Below are 20,664 nucleotides of genomic sequence, written 5' to 3'. Positions count from 1 at the left end.
ATTCCCCTTTCTTAAATATAGGGTATTTCCAACCGTATTATTTAAAATAATAGGTGAAACCTGCAAAATATATTGGCACTTCAACTACCCAAACATAGATTGGGAGCATTACTCTAGCTCCAACACCCTTGCCCAAAGGTTCCCAGAATTCATAAACTCAAATGCTATGGAACAACTTGTTACCACTCCCACAAGAGGGAAAAACATACTGGACCTGATCATCACCAACATGGGGACTCTATGCTCCAGACCAGAAGTGTATCCCTCACTGGTAAGATCAGACCATAAACTGATCTCACTGGATATTCACATCCCGACCCCACCCCCTGCCCAGAAAACCACAGTGAAAAACTTCTCTAAAGCAAATTTCACACTCCTCACAACCGAGGTGGAATCCTTCAAAGCCCCCGGCCCAGACCGCAGAATCCTTTATAAATGCATTCTATGAACACCTTCAGGAATGCATGGATCATGCAATCCCAAATAAAACCAAGACCCAATCCTCCAAAGGCAGACGACCTGTCTGGTGGACCCCAGCCATAACCAAACTATACAATAGAAGGAGAAAGCTACTACATGATAGAGCAAAATCCCAAAAAGGGAAGGAAACTCTGATCAGTATTAGCAAAAAACTAAGGGCACTCATAAAATCGTCAAAGGCCAGCTTCGAGAGAAAAATTGCACAGGACACTAAGGATAATCACAAGGCTTTCTTTAGTTATGTTAGGAACCTGGGTGGGAATTCCCAGATATGCTCAGAATTAGTCCAAAATGACAAAAAATACACCGAACCCACAGACATTGCAAACATCCTAGCTGACAGGTTCAGCGCAAACTTCTCCCCCCCCCTCCCCACCAAAAGGGCAAATATGTATCCCAGCAGAGTGCTGCCCCCCTGACATCTCAGATGCTCAGGTGGGAGCCGCCCTCTCCAAAGCAAAAAACACAGCATCAATGGGACCAGACGGTGTCCCAGGCTGCGTCCTACATGAACTCCAAGAAGAGCTAAACCCAAACATAAAACTACTGTTCAATCTCAGCCTTACTACAGGATATGTACCCAAAGAGTGGCGTACAGCAACAGTGGTCCCTCTCCACAAAGGTGGTGCCACAACGGACCCTGGAAACTATCGCCCCATAAGCCTGACTAGCTTGGTCTGCAAAGCTATGGAAAGGATCATCATGGACCTCATAAATAAAGATATTGGGGACCTACAGACACTGGATCCTACCAAGTTCGGCTTTGTTAAGGGCAGATCCTGCCTCTTAAACTTGGTTGACTTCTTTGAAACAGTCACCAAGGCCATTGACAAAGGGAAGGTGGTCCACCCAGCCTATCTGGACCTCGCAAAAGCCTTCGATACAATACCCCACTCGGGCATTATAGATAAACTCACCAGCTTAAATATAAACCCCTATGTCACTAGATGGGTTGCAAACTGGCTCAAGGACAGAACCCACATGGTTAGAATTGCTGGAGCCATGTCAGACTCCAAACCAGTTACAAGTGGCGTCCCACAAGGCTCAGTCCTGGGACCTCTCTTGTTTGGTATATATTTCTCGGAGGTACAGGCCAACACGGAAGGACTGTGGCTGACCAAGTTCGCAGATGACTGCAAACTGGGCGCCATAATTAACTCTCCAGCTGACACAAGCATCCTCCAAAAGGGCCTCATAGAAACAGACAACTGGTGCCAGAGCCATGGCCTCAAGCTAAATGCCAAAAAGTGTATAGTCATCCCCTTTGGCAAAAACAAAGTGCCCACAAATTACCACATAGGTGGTAATCCATTAAGTACAGAAGAAGTAATTAGGGACCTGGGGACCCAAGTTGATAGCAATCTCTCATTTGACAACTACGTGGCCAAAGTGGTTAGAAAAACATTTTATATAAACCCACCTAATCATGAAGGGATTCACATCTAGATTAGGGGAGGTCATCGTGCCTCTTTACTCATCACTCATCAGGCCCATAATCGAGTACAATGCCCCTTTTGGGATGTACCTTACCAAACACCTGCAGCAACTGGAAGGACCCCAAAAGTACCTCACCAAGAGGATCAAAGGGCTCAAACAGATGCCATATGCTGCCCGGTTAAAGAAACTCCAGCTCTACTCAGTGGCATACCGCCTGCTCAGAGGTGACCTGTGCCTGATGTATAAGGCCATGTCCAACCCGGAATTAAGGGACATGCTGCACCTCAAAAAATCCCAAATCCCATCGAGCTACATGCTTGAGAGACTTGAACCTCAGCACTGAAATAAATAGGACATGCTGGAGGGACAGATTCATAACCCAGAGGCTCCCTTCACTCTGGAATAAAATCCCAGTCCAGGTTAGGCAGAGTCCCTCATTGACTCTCTTCAAGAGGAGTCTTGATGAGTGGATGGGAGATCGTAGGTTTACCCCGGGTATCACTTCTGTGTCACTGTTAGACAGAGGCACAGTATACTAACCTCAAAAAAGGGCATAGCAAAATTAATTTAAAATGGGTGGCGAAAGCCAATCATACTCTGGCTAGGCTTATAAATGCCCTAGGGCAGATAGCCTAGTATGAACCTATGAACCTATGAACTGTGAGCATTGCCCACAAGGTTTAGAGTTTTCACCCAAATTGGGTTTAACACCTCCGGCTTTCTTTAGATTAGTTTTCAAATTAATGCCTACCTTGGTGGAAAAAGTGGGTTGTGTACCCAATTTCCTATATATGTCACTGTTGGTTTTAAAGATGCCCCAGTTTCTATGTAGGCCATTTTTAATTCTATTAGAAAGTGGGCAATGCTGTATAATACAAGCATAATTGAAATCTACCTGTTCTGTGTTAAAAAATGTGTTAGAATCTAATTCTTCTACCTTTTGATCTCTACCGGGTGTTATATGTCTCGCCCCATTGCCTAATAGTGGTTTATATTTATTTCCCTATTGGTCTAAAACTTCTCTTAAAATAGGTTCCAATAAGTTGGTAGGGTACCCTCTCTCAGAAAACATGGTCATCAGTCTAGTAAATTCATGTTTGACATCATCTCTTTCAGATGTCATTCTGGCAATTCTAATAGCCTGTCCATTTACAATACTTATCTTTTGACTCTTGGGGTGATGACTATAATAGTGTAAATAGGTGTTACAGAAGGTAGGTTTATGATATATGTTAGATTTGAAACCTTGCTCCTTTTTAGAAATCATAACATCCAAATAATTAATTTCAGACCTGTTAACTTGATAGGTAAATTTTAAAAAGGTAGTAGTATTATTAAGATATTCTATAAAACCTGGTATGTCAATGAAGTTGCCTCCCCATAACACAAAAATGTCATCCAAGAATCTATGATATAAAATAATATCTGATTTATATTTACTGTTTTAAAACATGTTGCATTTCCCACCCAAGCAAAACTAAGTTGGCATATAGGGGAGCACATGCTGCTCCCATGGCCACTCCTCAGATTTGTTGGTAATACTCACCCTCAGAAAATATATAGTTGTTATCTAACACATGAGCCATAATCACACAGGCGAGCTGTATCCGGTCAGGGTCAATGGAAGAACATGCCAATAATGCATCTTCAAAAAATTGCATCCCCTCAACCCTGGGAATGCAAGTAAAAAGACCCTTGACATCGTTAGTTAAAAATATAACTTCATTAGACCAATAATTCTGTTTAACTTGCCCCAGAAAGTCCCAAGAATCTTTAACTATATGAGGTATAGCTTCCACTACTTGTTGGAGAATTTTATCCACAAAAACAGCTAAACCGTGTGTTTTAGATCCACTAGCCTAAAAGGTGGAGAAACAATATTTTTGTAGATCTTGGGTATGCCAAAAATGTTGGGATTCTGGGGTTTGAATTCATAAGAAACTCATAAGTTTCTTGATTAATTCTCTGGTCTAACAGGTACTCCTCAAGATAACTGTCAATACATCAGTAGGCAATGTGTATTTCATTTTTAGAGACTTGCAAGTAATTATCTTGATCAAACAACATTTCTTGCATTAAATTAATATAATCATCAGTGTAAAACACCACTATTCCACCACCTTTATCAGGGACAATAATTCTTAGGGACTTGTCCTCCCTCAGTTCCCTCATTAAAATTCTCTTCTTGGGATTTAAATTGTAATAAAATTTCTTATCATGTGCCCGAAGTTGATATATTTCTTCCTTAACAACTTTCTCAAAAGTGTAAATCAATGTGTGAAGTGGTGGATTATATATACTATTTTTCTTAATTGTATCTCTCTTAGTATATAACCCATCTTCCCTTTTTCCAGCAAACAGTACCTTAAAATTAAGTTTTCTTGTATATAGGTGTATATCCACCATAATGTCTGCTAAATCTGGAAGTTGGGTAGGTACAAACTTAAACTCCTTCGAGAAGAGGGTAAACAGTTCTTCAGTAATTTCCTTCCTTGGAAGGAATGGAGAATACCCCTCTCTTAATTCATGTGTATGTGCAACAGGCTGAAGACTATGCTGCTGCTACTGCTAATAGACAAAGGCCAAGAACTAGAATAGTTTGCAGTCCCTGTTTAACGTATCACAACCTACATAATGTGGAAATTCTAGAGCTCTACAAGGTGAATACAGACACACTACATGAACTCTGCAACCTCTGTCGCCTCAACTCAGAACCAGGACAAATGGAGGGGAACCCATCTCAGTGGAGACAAAGGTATGTCTAGCATTTAGAATCTTAGCTACAGGTACCTTTCAGAGACCAACAAGGGACATGCTGGGGGGGTCATACAGCATCAGCACCCAGGATACTCTATCATTTCCTGAATGCTATGCTCCAACATGCTAGTAACCACATATATTTTCCCTATACTCCTGAGAACAGGGCCAGAAATATGCAGTTCTACCATGACACACACTACCCTGAAGTACTGGGTGCCATAAATTGCACACATTTGAAAATGAAGGCACTACATGAGGAACGAGGTAGGCTCTACATAAATAGAAAGAGCTTCCACTCTATTAACTGCCAAGGTGTGTGTAATGCCAAGGGAATCATCATGAATGTGTATGCTGGCTACCCTGGCAGTTACCACAGCTCACATATCTGGCACACCTCCAAACTGTATCAGATGTTTGTTAGCGGGTATATCCTACATGGTCATTTCCTGTGGATGCAGGTTACACACTGTACACATGAGTGATGACACCCATCAGAAATGCACACACACACACCTGCTGAAGAACACCATGATGAGGCACACACTCAATCCAGAAATATCACAGAGGGTGCATTTGGTCTGCTGAAGTCATGGCTCTGGTGCCTAGAAACATCTGGAGGAGACCTGCAGTACAATCCACTGACATGTGCCATGCTACACATCATGCTGAGAAAACAGCTTTAACAGGATCAACAAGGGGATGAAGCACACATCCCACCATCAATGCCAAGGTCACCACAGCCAGACAGATGAGGAGTCAGAGGGGGAACCACCAGCTGCTGTGGGTGTTGGCAGATGTAGGTGTGCTCAATATGCCCTCACATTGGCTAAGAGACAATGAATATCACACAAACTCACCCCCTAAGGACCTAAAACCTTCCTCATAATACATACATATACTGCCATTGATGCCAGGCAACTCTCACAACCTTTATCTCCCTATGTATTGGCTGTCTACTGCTTGCATCAGACAGAGTCAGCCCTGAACTGAAACTGTTGAAACTGCTGCATTTACAAGGTAAGTATTGAACCTGGAGTATATTGTGTAATAATACAAATAAGTGACATATCCTTGTATTTCATTGCTTGGTACTGTAAGCAAGTAGAAGGTGGGTGATTTATACAGAAATTACCTTAACATGTGGCAGCAGAGACTTATTTGTCTTATATATGTACATTATTAAGTAGTAGGCCTCAGGCATCAAAGATTCACACAGCCATACCTCTCAAACATACTGATGATCACTGCTTGCCATCAGTTTAGCACCATACATTTGTACTGGAAAATCCTTAAAGAGAGAAGTTAGAAAGTAATAATACACATTGCAGTTTCAGACTTCATAATCCACACAAGATCATTCACTATAAAAAAGAACGTTCCAACTAGTAAAAACAAAAAAATGAGCCACACTGCTGAAATCCACAAATAAAATCCTTTTACTGTAAAGACCCAGTAAAAACAGGTAAATGTAAGCACTTTCGTAAGGCACAATGACCAAACTTCATCAGACAAATCTGCCTTGCAAATGCCCACCTTTTATATAAGCAAAGCACACCCATAATTATTAAATTACCCCGTATTCACTAATTAAATCACAATTTAAAATTTAGACACCACATTAATTCATAAAGTTAATGAATACATCATAAATAATTTCACCATAAAAATTGATGAAAATGATAAAATATAATTATATATACATATATCTTACTACAAAATACAAACCAACTGATCATAATAAACACAATAATAAACAAAAAATAATACTTGAATATATATATATATATATATATATATATATATATATATATATATATATATATTTTAATCTAACACCCTAAGCTTCAAATATTTTATCATTTTCATCAATTTTTATGGTGAAAAAATTTTTTTATGATGTATGCATTAACTTTATAAATTAATGTGGTGTCTAGTTAAAGCAAAGCTTATGCATCCCTGAATCCAAAAGATATAAAACAGGGATATGGCACAGTTATCATCACTTGCACAGGGTGTTGTCTGGGGGGGGCAGGAAGCCTAGGCTGACACAAAAGATCAGTAAGTGTGTGTGAGTGTGTGTAAGTATGAAAGAGAGACAGGCAGACATTTGGATAAACCAACAAGTGGCCAGTGAAAGAAAATGAGTGTTAAGCTGCACTGCTGAACCATGTAACCATTATGTGTGTGAATCTGTAGGGGCCCTTCAGGTGACATTGGTGTGTGACTGTCTACACGAACACAACCAAGCTCTGTGCTAGCTCTACATCTAGGTATGTCAAGACAGGTGTGAGCCATGATGGTACAAATGGCAGCTCATCATCTTCATTCCTGACCACGAGAACTAGCTCTGCCATGAGCTGCCCTGGCACATTCACACCCACGGCCAGATGCACTGCTGCTACCTGAATGTTATCGATGTCTGCTGGACAAGTTCTCTTCATGAGGATGCCCAGCACCATGACTCCCATGGCCTGACATGTCTGGGTGTGGACAGCTCACTCATTGATGGAGCAGTGGTAGTACTCCCACTATGAAAGTGTGATCGGGCATGGCCACATTGGCTAACAGCAGATGATGTGGCTGACATATGTGGAAAAATGCTGTTGCCCTTCTAGCAGACAATCCTGTCATAGACATTGCTCATTCCATTACAGCCACCCCTCATTCCAATGTATCATTCATCAGATCCATTTAATCTGCAACACGGTGGAGGCAGTCATGCACGTCAGCCTGTGCCACATCTCCAACCCTAAGCATTTCTTGGGATCACCCAAGGGAACATGTCTTTGTCTTCATGATGGCCCTAAACACATCTTGAAATGTACGGGAAGAGACACCTTGGTGAGGTGGAGGAGGGATAGCAGGCCTCCTCTGAGCACACCTAGCAACCTTCCTACGTGGCAGCTCACCCATACTTTGGCTATGGTCAGAGTCAACAGGCACTGAAGCCATAATAACCATACTTCCCTGATCAATGGCCTCACCCTCCACCTGTCCAATATCTGAGGGTTCACTGAAATGAGTAGGTGTAGGCCTATTGGCTGTGTCCAATGGAATTGCAGGGAATGGCTGTATATCAAACTCAGTGTCAGATTCAACCTCTGCACCTCCGATTGTGACTCTGTTTGGCCACCATCACCATCAGAGTATTGCTGATACACATACATCAGGTGGTAGAAGTCCCACTCTTCCACTGTTAGGATCTCCTGTGATAACAAGCAACAACCACAAGAACAATTATCACCTAAACTACTATACTCCAATATTTGCTAACAAAACAACAGTGCTGCCACTATTAGACAGTGCAGCAATACACACAATAGTCCTGACATCAACATCATACACAAAAATATTACTTTAAATTACTCATCAGTACTGACATAAAATGTTTGGCTTACCATCTGTAGATGAGGTTATCCTCTGCAAGCCAGATGGTCCTGGAAGAAGTTAAGCAAAAGGTAACTGCAACATCATCAGAATTAACAGTAACAGAGGGGGTAATACTTTTACCCCTTTATATGTCCATCTACTATACTTTCAAGAAGAACTTGGATGACAATTCCAACCTAAGCTAATCAAACAGAACGTGTTGTTAACTGCAGCAATCTTCAACCACCCCCCCCAAAAAAAACATTCTTGTGACACAGAAGTAATGTATTGAGTTCAGTGGTTTCACTGTACAATAATATTTAACAATTGATATACCAAAGCCTACCTGGAAGCTCTACCTGGCACATACTTGTTGTCCCTGAAACTGTTGCACTGATGTCAAGGACATGCTGTTCTGCACTTTCCTGGGAGCTGTTCATGACAGTGGACAGGAGCTCTTCATTTGGTGTTAGTGGTGGCTGCATAGCAGACCCTCACCTGATACCCACCCGATCATGGCCCACTGCAGCTGCTCTCCTCTGTGCAGATGTGGTCATGTTCATGGCCCTATGGCACACCAGCTCATATGTCCTGCCATGTCCACCCAAGGCATTAACATCATCCACAATCTGCTGCCAAATCTGCACTCTGTGTGAGATATGATATCATGTATAATATGAAATGAGGTGGTGGTGTTTCTGCAAATACAGATACTTTCCCCCAAGTTACCTATAGGCACTAAATCCTGGTAATTCAACTAAAAATGTCTCAGTAACTATGCAAATATGAATATGTTGCATTTGCAGGAGGGGCTCAAGTTGTGATATATTTCTGATTAGACTTTTAGCATTGTGTAGTGCTACCATAATGTTGTTTGAGCTTGAGTTTGAGTTTGCTATGTGGGAATATCTTTCAGGGGATCCTTGCCTTAAAAAGGCACTGCAGGGGCAGCAAAAGCTTTAACTAGTATGGAAAATCCCTGGAATGAGAGGTGCAAGCCACTACTAGAGTACAAGAAAGTCTTAGCTATTATCTAAGTTCTGGTCAACACATACCACATTCCCCTAAAATAACACCAACTACTTCATCAGTTGTTGAAGCCAATTATCTTGTCTTGGTATCTAGGCATCAATTTTTGTGAAGGCAATATTCTGCTCAAGAGACAAGTGCCTTTCCTTTACCCAACGTACGCAGAACAAATTCCATCATATTTCTCTGCATGTCCCCTTGGGTAGAGTACCTCAGTTCACTCATGCCCATATGGGCCACCACTTGGTTGTACCTCTCAATTTCTTTACTCAAGCATTCTTGACAAAGCCAAAATAATGGGGAAGACACAGGCCTCAACATTAGTTATAGACCTAGTGACATATTGTGATTGGTGTGGTTTTGTGGAGATATGATGTTTATCTTTAATGGATTGATTTGAAAGTATTACCTCCACATTTTCCTAAATACTTACATCTTTTGTTGGTTGTACTATCAATTGGTAGAACTGATGAACAGCTGGTTAGCATGAACCGATTGTTGTATTGCTTTAGAGCACAGAATGTGCTCAACTCGCCACAGATGAAATAAGAGCAGAAGACTGGGCCATGTGTCCAGAGGGCGGAGAACTACAGATGATTGTAATACCCAGTAGCTGGAGGAAGACTGTGTAGCAGACAGTTTATGAAGTTAAGTATTAGGGCAGTACTTTGAAGTTTTTATAGCAGTACCTAGAGAAAAGAATTGATTAGACTATATTACAAAGTAATGATACTTTCACACAACTGCTTTGCAGATTTATAGCTCTTAATGCTATATAGGTCACATTCTCACTGCAGAACAGTTGCTAGACAATGAACATTGTAGGACAGAACATTGCTCATATCACAGAATAAAGACTAAGCACTAACACTGAACTGTGAATGCTATAGGGGTAAATATTAGGTCAGAGATGCTGCAAACTGAAAACAATATCTAGGATTATTTATCACTAAAAATCACAAATCTTTAAGACAGAAATGTTAACTTTATACAGCTAATTTGTAAAATCACAGGAATTTGCACAACTCTGAAAGGCTGCTCATATCACAGAGAAATCTCTCGGTAGTGGCCATAATAGCTATAACCTGTAAGAACAGAGCAGTCACTAAGCTGTAGAACTGAACAGGTGAGTAGACAATCCACCAGAGCAATTTCTAACCACTAATGCTTAAATGACATGGTCATGTAAACTACAATATGTTGTACGCTAGTAGGATTGCAGCAAAATTTCACTGTTACCCAATGCTGCTTAAAGGTAGACGGTAACAATATGAAAGGTATGATGCACTACACAATGTAAAAAGTTTAAGAGGAATTAAAAAGCTTCGAAATAGGCCATTCTAGACTTATGTCTGGAAAATGGCTCAATAGTAATCAATACATGGTTCAATAAGAGAGACAGTGACAAGATCACATAAGAGTGGCAATCTTCTACTCAGGTAGAATTCCTCCTACTAAAGAAAGAGCACTGGGGTTGAATCAGCATTTGCAAAGTCATCCACAGTGGAACAGTTCACAGCACAGACCACTGGTTGCCACAATTAACTGCAAGCAGAGGTCAGAGAAAGCTCAAAGATCAATATAAATCAGGCTGAAAGCCTGAAAGTTGGCAGAAGAGAAAGCACAACAGTTCAAGGAATTACTCAAGGCTATAGAACCTCAGGAAGAAAAGGAAATAAGAGTTGAAGAAGAACGGCAGTGCCTCAAACAGCATGTGTGAGGACTACAGAACAGACATGTGGCTGAGCCAGGTATGGAAATAAGGTACACAAGTAAAGATGCTGATGAAATGCAGAAGTCCAGAAAATCATCAACAGAAGGAGTGCAGGAAAAAGTAGGAGATAGAAAAGACCAATCAGGCTAGGAAGGAATACTGGTTGACTAACAAAGAGGCTAAGAAGGGAGCTGCAATAGTAAAGAACAAGGCATCAGAGGCACTCTATCAACTTCTGGAAAGTGACTCACTAGAGGGCACAAAGAAACTCTATCAAGTTGCAAGGTAAAGACAGAAAGATAAAGAAGATAGTCAGGCACACTTCATAAGGTATGCCAGTAACAACCTGCTCACCCGTCCACAGGACATTAAAGGCAGATGGAAGGAGTGCACAGCAACTTATGAATGAAGAACATACCTCAAAAGCTGTACTACCTTAGACACAACCTGCAATGAGAGAAGAAGAGGAGCCCACCATAGAAAAGCATGAATAGCACTGAGGAAAATGATGTCAGGGAACGCAGCTGGCTTAGATGAGGTTACAGCAGATGTGATAAAGATGTTGGGTGAAATAGAGGAGAAGTGGCTTCTGGGGGTTCTCATAGCAGTGTGGAGAGAAAGGCGTATCCCACATGACTAGAGAATAACCATACTAGCGCCATTGTTCAACAATAAAGGGGGCAATCACAGCTGTGGGAAGTACTGAGGTTTTAAACTCCTGTCACATTGCATAGAAGTTCTGCAGAGGATGACTGATAAAAATAGACAGAGTAGTAGAAAGTAAGGTGAAAGATGAGCAGTTCAAATTCAGGTCAGGATGCAGCACAAATGACTTGATGTTTGCAGTGAGAGAGATAACTGAGAATAAGCTTGTGATGAGGAAAGAGTTCATATGGGCATTCCTAGACATGGAGAAAGCATATGACAAGATCCCAATAAAGTTTATCTTTGGAGTACTGTGGTGGTTTGAAGTCCCAGAAATATTGGTAGAATTAGTTCAAGCCATCTACAAGGAATCAATGACTCAAGTGCGAACAGTGTTTGGTCTCACAGAGGAGTTCCCGGTGGGAGTGGGTGTGCATCAGGGTTCAGCTCTGAGCCCATTGCTGTTTGTACTGGTGAGAGAGTACATTAGCAAACAGGTAAGACCAGACAGACCAACAACTTTGCTGTATGCAGATGATGTGGTATTACAGACTCTGAGCAAGAACTTCAGCAAAGGATAGGAGAATGGAATGCAAAACTGAGGGCACATGTGATGAAAATGAGTACAGATAAGACATTGTTAATGGTAGCAAATGGGGGAAATCACAAGAAGATGAGAATTGAGATATTAGGGAAAATAGTGGGGCAGGTTAACAGCTTCAAGTATCTTGGAAGGCTGGTTGAGGAAAAAGAAAATCTGAATAAGGTGGTCAAAGCTAGTATCAGAGGGGCTGCAACCAACTGGCATAGCAAAGGCAGAACAGTTGAGGAATGTAGAAGTGATGAAAATGAAGTGTCTGAGATTAATTGCAGGGTGCATAATGAAATGAAAAGATGACATAAGACTAGAAGTCAAAGTGGCTCCAATTGCAGAAAGATCAAAGAGAACAGATTATGACAGTCTGGGCACGTGCAAAAAGCAGGACACAATCTGGTGAAAAAGTTTTGGAACAGACAGGAAAAAGGCAAATGGAAAAGAGGGTGTCCTGCAAAGAAGGTAGATGGATTGTGGGAGAGAAGACCTACAACAGTCAGCCATAAGTGTCAAAGAAGGTAGAACTTTATAACTGAATAGAGAGAGAGAGAGAGAGAGAGAGAGAGAGAGATGGTGGCAGTTAACATGACACCCTGCCCCCATGTAGAAATGGGGAAAAAGGGTGCTGCTGCTGCTGATGATGATAAGAAAGGTTTGAAAGAAAGATGAATAGTGGGGATTTCAATATGAGCTGCTATTTGACTACTGCTAGTTTGGGTCTCGCTGTAGCTACATGCAACTATGAATTCATTATTCTGTTCTCCTTCTATCACCAGGATCAAACTGGCAGCACTAATACCAAGTTGGTTCCAGATAAGTGGATCAGATCCTTAGGTGATCAGCAGTCTCACCCCAGATTTTGTAAGGGTCTGTAGGCTTATTGTAGCTTTCTCCTGGTAGACACCTTGGATATCATGTACAGCCGCTCAGCCACAACAGATAGTCAAGGTGCACAGCAATCCAAAACTGAAGAAGTTTCCACCTAAGTCACCACCAGACCAATCAAGGACATCCATGTACATGACTCAGTTAGTGAGAAAATCATGAATCAAGGGCCCTCTGCTCATTGCCTCACCAGGAGCAAAACAGTAAGCACTTACCAAAGCTCAATGACTGGTAAGTCCAAGTGGGAAACAGCCAGAGCTAATTTATAAATTAGAAATTTATATGACTTCTCTAAGGCTGAGGGGTTGACAGCCCCATAACAAATTAAATGCAGAACAACAGCCATCTATTCAACAAGTTATCTGGGTTTTAAGTGCTGTATAATGGCTAAGCCTCTCAATATAGCATACAGAAATTTACTCTTGGAGATCTTACCTAAATCATTCCCTCCTAAATGCAATGTAATAACCCATGTCTGATCTATTTCAGCAATCAGCCAACAGTAATGTCACCAACGGATACCAACTCATTCCTGGAAATCCTTTCTAAGCTATTTCATAAGAACAAGAATCCATTCACAGGTGTTAAACTCCTTTTTTGATTTTTGATCTGCTAACTTGGTGAGAATTAAGACAATTAATTGATCTAAATGGAAGACAAAACACGAAACAATAAAATAACAATAACCTATGAAACAACTGATGAATATATGTCAGATAAGTACTGGGTAACCATCTCCTAGTCCTCTTAATAATTTCTACAGACTGACTTTGAAGAGTTAAATCTGAGGCATGTCCCATTCTAACTGAATGAGAAGAGTAATCAGCTGAAGGCTAGCCTTGATGTGATATGGCCTTTCATAAACATATGTCAAAATTCTTTGACATTAACTGAGAATCATTGAAAAAATAAATACCAACTTATCAACATTAGTGGGGCAGGAAAGGGTATGCAGGGCAGAAACCAATGCATGAGGCAAAATAAAGGGGTTACTCATCTATTCAGTATGCCCCGATGGCCCCAACCTTATTGATTACTACCTCTCTGAAACAGACTCACCATTCATGTGAAACAGAGCTCATCACTGAGCTCATTCAAACAGACTCACCATTCATGTGAAACAGAGCTCATCACTGAGCTCATTCAAACAGACTCACCATTCATGTGAAACAGAGCTCATCACTAAGCTCATTCAAACAGACTCACCATTCATGTGAAAAAAACAAAAAGTTTAAAAAATCCTAGAAAATAATTGATTAGACTATATTACAAAGTAATGATACTTTCACACAACTGCTTTGCAGATTTATAGCTCTTAATGCTATATAGGTCACATTCTCACTGCAGAACAGTTGCTAGACAATGAACATTGTAGGACAGAACATTGCTCATATCACAGAATAAAGACTAAGCACTAACACTGAACTGTGAATGCTATAGGGGTAAATATTAGGTCAGAGATGCTGCAAACTGAAAATAATATCTAGGATTATTTATCACTAAAAATCACAAATCTTTAAGACAGAAATGTTAACTTTATACAGCTAATTTGTAAAATCACAGGAATTTGCACAACTCTGAATGGCTGCTCATATCACAGAGAAATCTCTCGGTAGTGGCCATAATAGCTATAACCTGTAAGAACAGAGCAGTCACTAAGCTGTAGAACTGAACAGGTGAGTAGACAATCCACCAGAGCAATTTCTAACCACTAATGCTTAAATGACATGGTCATGTAAACTACAATATGCTGTACACTACTAGGATTGCAGCAAAATTTCACTGTTACCCAATGCTGCTTAAAGGTAGACGGTAACAATATGAAAGGTATGATGCACTACACAATGTAAAAAGTTTAAGAGGAATTAAAAAAGTTTTGAAATAGGCCATTCTAGACTTATGTCTGGAAAATGGCTCAATAGTAGTCAATACACGGTTCAATAAGAGAGACAGTCACAAGATCACATAAGAGTGGCAATCTTCTACTCAGGTAGAATTCCTCCTACTAAAGAAAGAGCACTGGGGTTGAATCAGCATTTGCAAAGTCATCCACAGTGGAACAGTTCACAGCACAGACCACTGGTTGCAACAATTAACTACAAGCAGAGGTCAGAGAAAGCTCAAAGATCAATATAAATCAGGCTGAAAGCCTGAAAGTTGGCAGGAGAGAAAGCACAACAGTTCAAGGAATTACTCAAGGCTATAGAACCTCAGGAAGAAAAGGAAATAAGAGTTGAAGAAGAATGGCAGTGCCTCAAACAGCATGTGTGAGGACTACAGAACAGACATGTGGCTGAGCCAGGTATGGAAATAAGGTACACAAGTAAAGATGCTGATGAAATGCAGAAGTCCAGAAAATCATCAACAGAAGGAGTGCAGGAAAAAGCAGGAGATAGAAAAGACCAATCAGGCTAGGAAGGAATACTGGTTGACTAACAAAGAGGCTAAGAAGGGAGTTGCAATATTTAAAAACAAGGCATCAGAGGCACTCTATCAACTTCTGGAAAGTGACTCACTAGAGGGCACAAAGAAACTCTATCAAGTTGCAAGGTAAAGACAGAAAGATAAAGAAGATAGTTGGGCACACTTCATAAGGTATGCCAGCAACAACCTGCTCACCAGTCCACAGGACATTAAAGGCAGATGGAAGGAGTGCATCCAGCAACTTATGAATGAAGAACATACCTCAAAAGCTGTACTACCTTAGACACAACCTGCAATGAGAGAAGAAGAGGAGCCCACCATAGAAAAGTATGAATAGCACTGAGGAAAATGACATCAGGGAAAGCAGCTGGCTTAGATGAGGTTACAGCAGATGTGATAAAGATGTTGGGTGAAATAGAGGAGAAGTGGCTTCTGGGGATTCTCATAGCAGTGTGGAGAGAAAGGCGCATCCCACATGACTGGAGAATAACCATACTAGAGCCATTGTTCAAGAATAAAGGGGGTAATCACAGCTGTGGGAAGTACTGAGGTTTTAAACTCCTGTCACATTGCATAGAAGTTCTGCAGAGGATGACGAATAAAAATAGACAGAGTAGTTGAAAGTAAGGTGAAAGATGAGCAGTTCAAATTCAGGTCAGGATGCAGCACAAATGACTTGATGTTTGCAGTGAGAGAGATAACTGAGAATAAGCTTGTGATGAGGAAAGAGTTCATATGGGCATTCCTAGACATGGAGAAAGCATATGACAAGATCCCAATAAAGTTTATCTTTGCAGTACTGTGGTGGTTTGAAGTCCCAGAAATATTGGTAGAATTAGTTCAAGCCATCTACAAGGAATCAATGACTCAAGTGCGAACAGTGTTTGGTCTCACAGAGGAGTTCCCGGTGGGAGTTGGTGTGCATCAGGGTTCAGCTCTGAGCCCATTGCTGTTTGTACTGGTGACGGAGTACATTAGCGAACAGGTAAGACCAGACAGACCAACAACTTTGCTGTATGCAGATGATGTGGTATTACAGACTCTGAGCAAGAACTTCAGCAATGGATAGGAGAATGGAATGCAAAACTGAGGGCACATGTGATGAAAATGAGTACAGTTAAGACATTGTTAATGGTAGCAAATGGGGGAAATCACAAGAAGATGAGAATTGAGGTATTAGGGAAAATAGTGGGGTAGGTTAACAGCTTCAAGTATCTTGGAGGGGTGGTTGAGGAGAAATAAAATCTGAATAAGGTGGTCAAAGCTAGTATCAGAGGGGCTGCAACCAACTAGCATAGCAAAGGCAGAACAGTTGAGGAATGTAGAAGTGATGAAAATGAAGTGTCTGAGATTAATTGCAGGGTGCATAATGAAATGAAATGATGACATAAGACTAGAAGTCAAAGTGGCTCCAATTGCAGAAAGATCAAAGAGAACAGATTATGACAGTCTGGGCACGTGCAAAAAGCAGGACACAATCTGGTGAAAAAGTTTTGGAACAGACAGGAAAAAGGCAAATGGAAAAGAGGGTGTCCTGCAAAGAAGGTAGATGGATTGTGGGAGAGAAGACCTACAACAGTCAGCCATAAGTGTCAAAGAAGGTAGAACTTTATAACTGAATAGAGAGAGAGAGAGAGAGAGATGGTGGCAGTTAACATGACACCCTGCCCCCATGTAGAAATGGGGAAAAAGGGTGCTGCTGCTGATGATGATGATAAGAAAGGTTTGAAAGAAAGATGAATAGTGGGGATTTCAATATGAGCTGCTATTTGACTACTGCTAGTTTGGGTCTTGCTGTAGCTACATGCAACTATGAATTCATTATTCTGTTCTCCTTCTATCACCAGGATCAAACTGGCAGCACTAATACCAAGTTGGTTCCAGATAAGTGGATCAGATCCTTAGGTGATCAGCAGTCTCACCCCAGATTTTGTAAGGGTCTGTAGGCTTATTGTAGCTTTCTCCTGGTAGACACCTTGGATATCATGTACAGCCGCTCAGCCACAACAAAGAGTCAAGGTGCACAGCAATCCAAAACTGAAGAAGTTTCCACCTAAGTCACCACCAGACCAATCAAGGACATCCATGTACATGACTCAGTTAGTGAGAAAATCATGAATCAAGGGCCCTCTGCTCATTGCCTCACCAGGAGCAAAACAGTAAGCACTTACCAAAGCTCAATGACTGTGAAGTCCAAGTGGGAAACAGCCAGAGCTAATTTATAAATTAGAAATTTATATGACTTTTCTAAGGCTGAGGGGTTGACAGCCCCATAACAAATTAAATGCAGAACAACAGCCATCTATTCAACAAGTTATCTGGATTTTAAGTGCTGTATAATGGTTAAGCCTCTCAATATAGCATACAGAAATTTACTCTTGGAGATCTTACCTAAATCATTCCCTCCTAAATGCAGTGTAATAACCCATGTCTGATCTATTTCAGCAATCAGCCAACAGTAATGTCACCAACAGATACCAACTCATTCCTGGAAATCCTTTCTAAGCTATTTCATAAGAACAAGAATCCATTCACAGGTGTTAAACTCCTTTTTTGATTTTTGATCTGCTAACTTGGTGAGAATTAAGACAATTAATTGATCTAAACGGAAGACAAAACACGAAACAATAAAATAACAATAACCTATGAAACAACTGATGAATATATGTCAGATAAGTACTGGGTAACCATCTCCTAGTCCTCTTAATAATTTCTACAGACTGACTTTGAAGAGTTAAATCTGAGGCATGTCCCATTCTAACTGAATGAGAAGTGTAATCAGCTGAAGGCTAGCCTTGATGTGATATGGCCTTTCATAAACATATGTCAAAATTCTTTGACATTAACTGAGAATCATTGAAAAAATAAATACCAACTTATCAACATTAGTGGGGCAGGAAAGGGTATGCAGGGCAGAAACCAATGCATGGGGCAAAATAAAGGGGTTACTCATCTATTCAGTATGCCCCGATGGCCCCAACCTTATTGATTACTACCTCTCTGAAACAGACTCACCATTCATGTGAAACAGAGCTCATCACTAAGCTCATTCAAACAGACTCACCATTCATGTGAAACAGAGCTCATCACTAAGCTCATTCAAACAGACTCACCATTCATGTGAAACAGAGCTCATCACTAAGCTCATTCAAACAGACTCACCATTCATGTGAAACAGAGCTCATCACTAAGCTCATTCAAACAGACTCACCATTCATGTGAAACAGAGCTCATCACTAGGCTCATTCAAACAGACTCACCATTCATGTGAAACAGAGCTCATCACTGAGCTCATTCAAACAGACTCACCATTCATGTGAAACAGAGCTCATCACTAAGCTCATTCAAACAGACTCACCATTCATGTGAAACAGAGCTCATCACTAGGCTCATTCAAACAGACTCACCATTCATGTGAAACAGAGCTCATCACTAAGCTCATTCAAACAGACTCACCATTCATGTGAAACAGAGCTCATCACTAAGCTCATTCAAATTCAGTTTGAACCAATGACTGAGAAATCGCAACTTCGCCCCTGGCTTGCAACCAGTGGCTCTTGTGGACAGGGGAAATTTGTAGATACCCTAAGGCACAGGCACATAGCAAAGCCATTCTAGCGTGTTGGCATTAACAATTTGGGAAAATTGGGCCTTGAATGGCTGGGGTTGAAAAGGCTTTAGGTCCATTAGCGCAGTAACCTACTATGATCCTATGATCAGCCCCTTACTTATGAATCCAAACTATAACGCCCTCGGCAATCACTGAAACATGTCTCCATCTCAAACATCTGTGCAATTCACTAATACAAAATGCTCCTGCATACACTCATGTGAATAATGCCCAGATTGCATTGGTCTGATAATTGGGTAATGTTGCATGTACACCTAATAAAATGGATTTCAACAGATACTGCTCTATGGGAAGTTGAGAATCCAAATACTTAACCCTGACTCTGTCTCACCCCTTCAATATTTTAGTCACTAAGCAATGTTTTGTTACATTCTGAAGATCAAAGACATTTGCAAATAGACTAAGCACAAGTAACTGTACCCCAATACTAGAAGGAGCTTTACCATTGGTCCAATGAATTCTTGAGTAATATACAATTAATTGAACTGACCAATATCTCTCCTCCTTAGAAAGAGTCATACAAAATTGAATGAACCCCATGAGAGCTTCTGCATATGCCTTCTTTGTGCTAGATGCCCATGAATTTCACCGTAAAAATCCTGTTATACCTATTCAGTCAACTAAACTTTGTTTGGGATGCTGGTAAGCAAAGCAGCCACATCGGGAGACAACTACCAGAATTTGGAAACCTGCAGATGAGAAAGAGAGAAAGTCATCCTGCATATTTTGACTGCCAGGGAGGTGTTCTGCAGGAAAAAAAAGACAGATTAACCCATAAAATGAGTGACACCAGAATGCTTAATACAAATGACACCATACTGACTTACATGACTTCTTGATAAAACGTTGGTCAACAGTCTTGTTATCTGATCATAATGTCACTTTCTTGTTGCATAATTGCTCTTATCATGCAAACACTGCAACCCAGATAGAAAAATCTTTCAAAAAAGTGATGTCATTTTTCGTATCCCAAGGGCAATAATGAGACTAGGGTGCCAAGAACCCTTGCCCATTAAAACAAGCTCCCATTCTGACCCCCTGCTGGATCTGCAAATAGTTACAAAGCATCATATCAGCACCCTTTCATCCTACTAAAGGGTTTCCCATTAAAATATGCCAAAAAGATTTGATCATCATCAAAGATAACATTGGTGCTTCTTAGAGCTAATGACCTGATTGAATTCCTACTGCTGCAACAGTTCTGCATGTGAAATTTAACAGACCACACAATTCCATGATTTGCCCAACTGTAACTTTTTTTGCTAACAAGTAAGCAATAATGCAAGATAAAAGGTTCACCGGTTTATCTCATGGTAGCTTAAATGAATAGGGAAGCATGTCTACTTTGAGTCCCAAAAATATGTGTAATACTAGTACTTTGTATTTTATCATGGACCAGGGATTCCTCAATATGTCAACACAACTCATGAGATGTAGAAAGGCCTTCCTTGACACACCTCTCTCTTTATCCCTCATTACGAAACGTATCTAAGTATTGCACAGCATGCTACAATGGTGACCTCTGCTCCCAACACAAATGCAAGGCTGAACTTCTCAAATGTGACACACGCTACTGAACAGCCTATTGGCATAGCCAAATCAAAATAATAATTCCACTCAAATTGTATACCCAAACTATGCCAGTCTTGGGGCAAATAGGGAGAAGATGTAAGGTAGACTCTATATTAAGCTTGG

This window comes from Protopterus annectens, chromosome 7.part0 (assembly GCF_019279795.1).
Source record: "Protopterus annectens isolate FY-2018-M chromosome 7.part0, PAN1.0, whole genome shotgun sequence".
In the NCBI taxonomy this organism is placed as follows: Eukaryota; Metazoa; Chordata; order Ceratodontiformes; family Protopteridae; genus Protopterus; species Protopterus annectens.
This window is presented reverse-complemented; position numbering follows the sequence as displayed.